The sequence below is a fragment of the Equus caballus genome, chromosome 7 (genome assembly GCF_041296265.1).
Source record: "Equus caballus isolate H_3958 breed thoroughbred chromosome 7, TB-T2T, whole genome shotgun sequence".
NCBI classification, from domain to species: domain Eukaryota; kingdom Metazoa; phylum Chordata; class Mammalia; order Perissodactyla; family Equidae; genus Equus; species Equus caballus.
The window spans coordinates 51,046,299-51,052,736 of record NC_091690.1 but is presented as its reverse complement, the minus strand read 5'-3'; positions in this window follow the sequence as shown (position 1 = coordinate 51,052,736).

Genomic DNA, 6,438 nt, shown 5'->3' with positions numbered 1-6,438 from the left:
AAGGCAACTGATTCCCATTTTCACTGTGTCAATGAAAATAATCCATAACCACTCTATAAATGAAAATTTGGGTGAGTTTATTCTGAGCTTAAATCTGAGGATTATAACCCGGGAGAGTCTTTCCACAAAGGAACAGAGCACTCCAAAGAAGTGTAGGTATACAGGGTGGTTATATACCCTCAAAGAGTATGTTTCACATATGATTGAAATGTCCCTTTTACAATAGTCACGAGGCTCCTCTGTCAGCACAGCGATTGATGGAAACAGCAGATAGGTCTGCTGTCTCAGTGAACGCAGCGGGGCGGCAGGTGTGTTGCCTCGGGCTGGGCGGTCACAGATGAGTGCCGCAATCGGTTCCCAGCCTAAAGAAAGATGCTTAATCTTTAAGGAGATGCCAACGTTGGGAGGGGGAGAGAAGTTGCACCTTTATCTCAAGGGCCTTTGCTCATGCCATAGGGAATGTCTAAAGCAGATAAGCAATGCATGCTCCATGGCCTCGGTCAGGCCCTTTTGGAAAGACAAGGTCAGGCCGAATTAGGTTTACCCAAAATGGCTTCCTCATATTCTCCAATATATCCTATTACTTGCCATTTTTATTCGTCAACTGCTATATTATGTAAATATAGGATGCACCTGGAAACTCTTGTTCCCTCAGCTTTAACGAGGTGTAATTGACTAATAGTGTCTGTATTTAAAGATTACAATAAGATGATTTGATACTCTTATTCTGTATTGTATAATTTAAATTAGCCGAGAGAACGGCTCTTAAACATTCTCAACACACACACACACACACACACACACACACACACACACAGTAACTATGTCAGGTAATGGACGTGTTAATTAACCTGGAAATTCTTACATGCCTAAAAGCCTGGATTGCAGGACTTTAATGCATTTCTTTACTTCAACAGCTTTCTCGAGATGTAATGCATATACTGCACAGTGCACCCCCTTAAAGTGTACAGCTCACCGGTTGTCAGTATATTCACAGATACATGCGATAATCACAACAGTTTTTGAACATTTTCATCCCTTCAAAAAGAAACTCCTCTGCCCTTTCGCTATCGCTCCCAATCTTTCCATCTTCTTCCTCCAGTCCCAGCCCTGACAACCACTCGTCTCCTTTCTGTCCCTTTCTGTTTTGTGTCTTACCTCTGAAAGGGATTATACGATATATGGTCTTTGTGATTGACTTCAGTCACTTAGCACAATTTTTCAAAGCATATCCATGTTGTAGCATGTATCAATACCTGATTCAGATAATTCCAGAGAATGGCTAAAACACATTTGTTTATCTATTTGACAAATAAAAATGGCAAGTAATAGGATATATTGGAGTATATGAGGAAGCCATTTTGGGTAAACCTAATTCGGCCTGAACTTGTCTTTCCAAAAGGGCCTGACTGAGGCCGTGGAGCATGCATTGCATATCTGCTTTAGACATTCCCTATGGCAAGAGCAAAGGCCCTTGAGATAAAGGTGCAACTTCTCTCCCCCTCCCAACGTTGGCATCTCCTTAAAGATTAAGCATCTTTCTTTAGGCTGGGAACCGATTGCGGCACTCATCTGTGACCGCCCAGCCCGAGGCAACACACCTGCCGCCCCGCTGCGTTCACTGAGACAGCAGACCTATCTGCTGTTTCCATCAATCGCTGTGCTGACAGAGGAGCCTCGTGACTATTGTAAAAGGGACATTTCAATCATATGTGAAACATACTCTTTGAGGGTATATAACCACCCTGTATACCTACACTTCTTTGGAGTGCTCTGTTCCTTTGTGGAAAGACTCTCCCGGGTTATAATCCTCAGATTTAAGCTCAGAATAAACTCACCCAAATTTTCATTTATAGATTGGTTATGGATTATTTTTGTTGACATATTCATTCTTTAAAGGATATTCGGATTTGTTTTCACTTTTTGGTTTCTTTGAGTAATGTTGCTAAAAATTCATGTCCAAGGTTTTATCTGAACATGTGTTTTCATTTTTCTTGGGCATATACCTAGGAGTGGAATTGATGGATCACACCGTAATTATAGGTTTAAGTTTTGAGGTGCTCCCAGACCATTTTACAGCGTGGCTGCCTCATTTTATATCCCTATGATCCATGTATGAGGGTTGAAATTTCTCCATGTATTCTTGACAATGTTTGATATTGTCTCACTTTTTGATTCTAGCTATCCTAGTGGTTGTGAACTGGTATCTCATTGGGGTTTTGATTTGCATTTCCTTGACCACTGAAGACGTCCAGCTTTATGCTCTTGGCCGTTTGTCTGTCTGTCTTGGAAAAATGTGGATTTAATCCTTTTCCATTTTCAAGTCGAGTTATTTGGTTTTCTATTATAATAGGTCTTTACATATTTTCAATACATGCCTTTTCAGGTATATTCCTTGTTCTGAAGTCTGCTTTATGTTGTGGGGATCAGAATTCGCCTCCCCAAAATGTGTCTCTACCTTATGTTGATTAATTTTAAGAACAAAAGACTCTGAAAGAAACTTTGACCCTCCCCCTAACTGCCTAAAAGAAATTTAAAATAGAGGCCTGTCCCCAGGACAGGCCATCACCATACCTAACTCAGGATATCCGGTGGACTGGGAGGATCCTTGCTAAGTCCACTGTTATCAAAGTTCTATTTACCAAACATTTGCTTTTCCTTTTCCATGTGAATTGCCTTCCTCCCCTTTGAACCCCCAAACCATTACCCCCACCCCCCACATCCTCCTTTGTCTGTAGCTGAAGATGGCTTTTAAGATGAGAACTTCCACCATTTTGGCAAGTTACTCAGTTTTTCTGGGTCTCTCCCATGTATACATGTTATAAAGCTTTGTTTGATTTTCTCCTGTTATTCTGTTTCACATCAATTTAACTCGTAGCCCAGCAAGAAGGACCTAGAGTGGGTAGAGGAAATATTTTCCTCCCATACAGGGTGAAATTAATAGTTATTTTAAATTCAGTCTGGTCTTCCAAAAATCTCTGTTGTACCTGAGTCTTGTGTTGATGCTTGCTTTGTCTCTTTAAAATGTTTTATGTCTTTCCTTTTCATATGTCTCCTAATTTTTGGTTGAAACCCAGACATAATGTATGATGAAATAGGATTTCATGAACATAGGCTTTTAGTGTGAGGCCTTATGATTTCTTGAATAGGAGTCAGACTATGTTTCGTGTTTGCTGCAGCTGGAGGGGACAGGGGCTTCATAGTCTGCAGTGTCCTTGCACTTATCTCCCTGATGTGTTGGGTTTCCCTAGAAACTCATTCTTAAGTAGAGTCTGTGCTGTGCAGCTCTGTTTTCATCCAGTGTTTCTATCCTGGGACCCTGACGATATGGTGTCAGGGGTTTGAAAGGGAAAATGTCCTCTTCTGTTATGATGAAGCCTGCAATGTTTCAGTGGTAAAGATTCCCTGGATTATGAACTTCAGAGCAGGTTCTTAGCGTTTTTATTTCCTCCCCTTTGGTCAGAGAGAAGAGCTAAAGGGTGTGGGAGTTATCTAACTGCACTTTCCCAATTGTTAAAGCTTTGACAGATTAGTTTCCTTTGAGGGAAGGTCCAAGTTACAAAGAACAAAATGCTTTGTGTGTATATCAAAACATTTCCCCCCATTTCCTGCATGAAACAGAAGGCCATTTACTCCCATCTTCACTATGAGAACCAGGTTGGGCTGCTGAAGGAAACATTCATGAGTTGTGGGGGCCCCCTAAGGTCAGCTCCCCAATAGCACTTAACTCTCAAGATAATCCATACTGTGTTTCCAACAATTCATCGATTAGTTTACGTGTTCCTAGATGTGGCTGGCTCCCGTGGCTTCTATTCTCAATAAGTGGTTTTCCTCTACCAGTCTCTCATTTTGGGGTCATTGGTTTGTCCTGTAACCTCAAATCTCTCGTGTAACAAGGAGAGGTATTGCTTTTCAGGTGGTTCAGTTTTCTTCTTGTTGTGGAGAGCAATCACTGCAATCTGTACATATCGGAACAGAAACCATCACTCACGTCTGTTTCTCGGCATTTTCCTTTGTGAGACTGCACCATTTTCACCTATTGATTCTACTCCTAGAGCAATGTGAGTGGTTTCAAGGTTTTTATTTTGTGACCAATACATCTAAAAACATTATCATACAGGGATCTCTGCATTGGATTCCTTTTCCTCATCTTCAAAAAATTCCCTAAGCTGAATACCTGTTTGTCACCTGAAAGACATCTTCCATTGGTTAACTTCTGTTTTGTCCTTGTCCTTTTGGGGGAAGGATTGACACCTGACCTAAAACAGGATTGGATGTCAAGACTGATGTTGCCACATGCATCAAGTGAATAGAAAATGTTTGTTACTCACAGGTACTTTCTAAGGAGAGGAGGGCAAAGGTAAGCAGGTTGGGGTAGCTTGTGTGAGGGAGAATGGGTTGGCCCTTTATGGTGTATGGGGTAGAGGCTGCAGGTTTTCAGGGTTCAGACCCTCGTACCTGATAACACAAAAAGAAAAGAGGTGTGTGTCAACCGTCCCAACTCGTTGACCCACTGTGAGCCAAACAGGGTGAGCAAGTATCTAAAGCACATTAACAGTCAAACATCGAAATAAAGTCAGTGTTTATTAAAGTTCACATCTGATGTTTGTTGACTGAATAATACCATCTTATTTAAGTGAATTCAAATTTGAATATTCAAATACTAGAATATGAATTTTAAAAGCCATGTGAAAATCACATGCGACATATGATTAAGATGGAGAAACCTCAAAAAGAATTTGAAACCAGTCATCCCAGGGTGTTAGAGAGATCCAGAAAAATGTCAATAGCGTTCCGGAGCGCTGTTCAACTATTCTAGTAATGGTATTGTTTATTTTGTTGTTGTTAAATTTGTTTATTTAATTTGCTGTTGACTTTTAATGATTTATCTCTCTGTGGAGTTACTGGTGGCACCTTGCCAGTGTCATCTACCCACATGCTACAAGCAGCCCTCCGAGTTCTTTCCCTGGCTGGCCTATAAACAGTCTGAGCCAAGAGGTCCTCAGGATTTGGAATCCAGGTGAAGGTTTCTCCACATTGACTACCTTCTTTACTTTCACAGAGTTTCCTCAAAATGTGACTTGCATAAAAAATTAGAGGTACGTAATTAGTGATTTCTTTATGAATGATTTTATATTAGTGGGATATTAGATTTCCATTTCTGTAACTTACAGTGAAAGTGTGGGTTTGCTGCTTTTTCTGAATTGTTTGAAAGTGAACATACTCAACTCTCTGCAAGTGGACTCGACCATAGTTATTATGAAAACAGTGCTATTAATATATAGAGTTTCTTAATAGTGTTTCAAGTGAATTATTTTGCAAACACTAAACATCTATTTCACCTTTATGCAAATATTTTTGGTGTCCTTGGACTTGAACTTTTTAGTTAATTCTTTTGAGAAGGATTAAGAGCTTTGTGTTTTATGGCTGGCTTCTCCCCTGTGTTCAGACAAAATCTTTGTGCCAGGATTCTGGAGCTGTGGTGGGGACAATAGGAAGCCTTGCTCTGGGTGACAATCCTATTCTAGGAGCTGAGTGATCAGGGCAGTAGAGAGAAAACAGCCAGAGGTCCTCTTGATTGTCTCAAGTCACAGTCACCTCATGAGCTGGGGAAAGAGTGGTCAGTGCCCAGCATTCTCAGCACAGCATGAGCACAGCAGAGACTCTGCACCAGGAGGAGGGGCTGGGTGCAAGGAGGGGTCCCCACATTTCACAGGAACCAACGAGGGACTGAAATTCAGCAACAGGTAGCTGCGGGCAGGATGGGTAATGTTGAAGTCCTGCTCCTCCTGGGAAAAAGCCCCCCTTCTGGAAGCTTAGGGAGGGAGAACCTTGTCTTCTGGTTGAGGGGTGGGGGGCAGCGCTATGGAGAGGAGGGCTCACCTGCTGAGCTGAGAGCAAGGAGGGAGAGGACATGGTTCAAACCCTACACACTCTCCCCTTTCTCACAGAATTTCCATTGATTTTCATGAATAGATGTTGCTCATTTTCTACTTGCCTTATTTCCAGAGGCCTCAAATGATTGTTATAAAATAATTTTCACCAGTTTCACTGCAGAGTGGGCCTGTGGAGCTCCTCCTATTATTATACCCCGCTAGTGCATTTAATACACTGACTGTATCAGCAAACCCTCTCCAGATGGATATAAAATGGCACTACAGGCTGTAATACCACTTGTCATTGTATAGAGAAACAGAATAGAGAAAATTATTATTTTACGGTGTGTAAAAATGTATTTCACACTTCAAAATATTGTTTAGAGGATTAACACATACAGCTGTGGCTTCCCATTAAAAATTATTAGCCATTTTATAATAAACTATTGATAAAAAGAAAACCACAGGCCCCAAATAGAGTCACATTTGCTAGTCCCATGTCACCAAACCAGGGCTTAATACATCACCTAAGTGCAGCTTCAGCCTCCCCAGGAACAGAGTC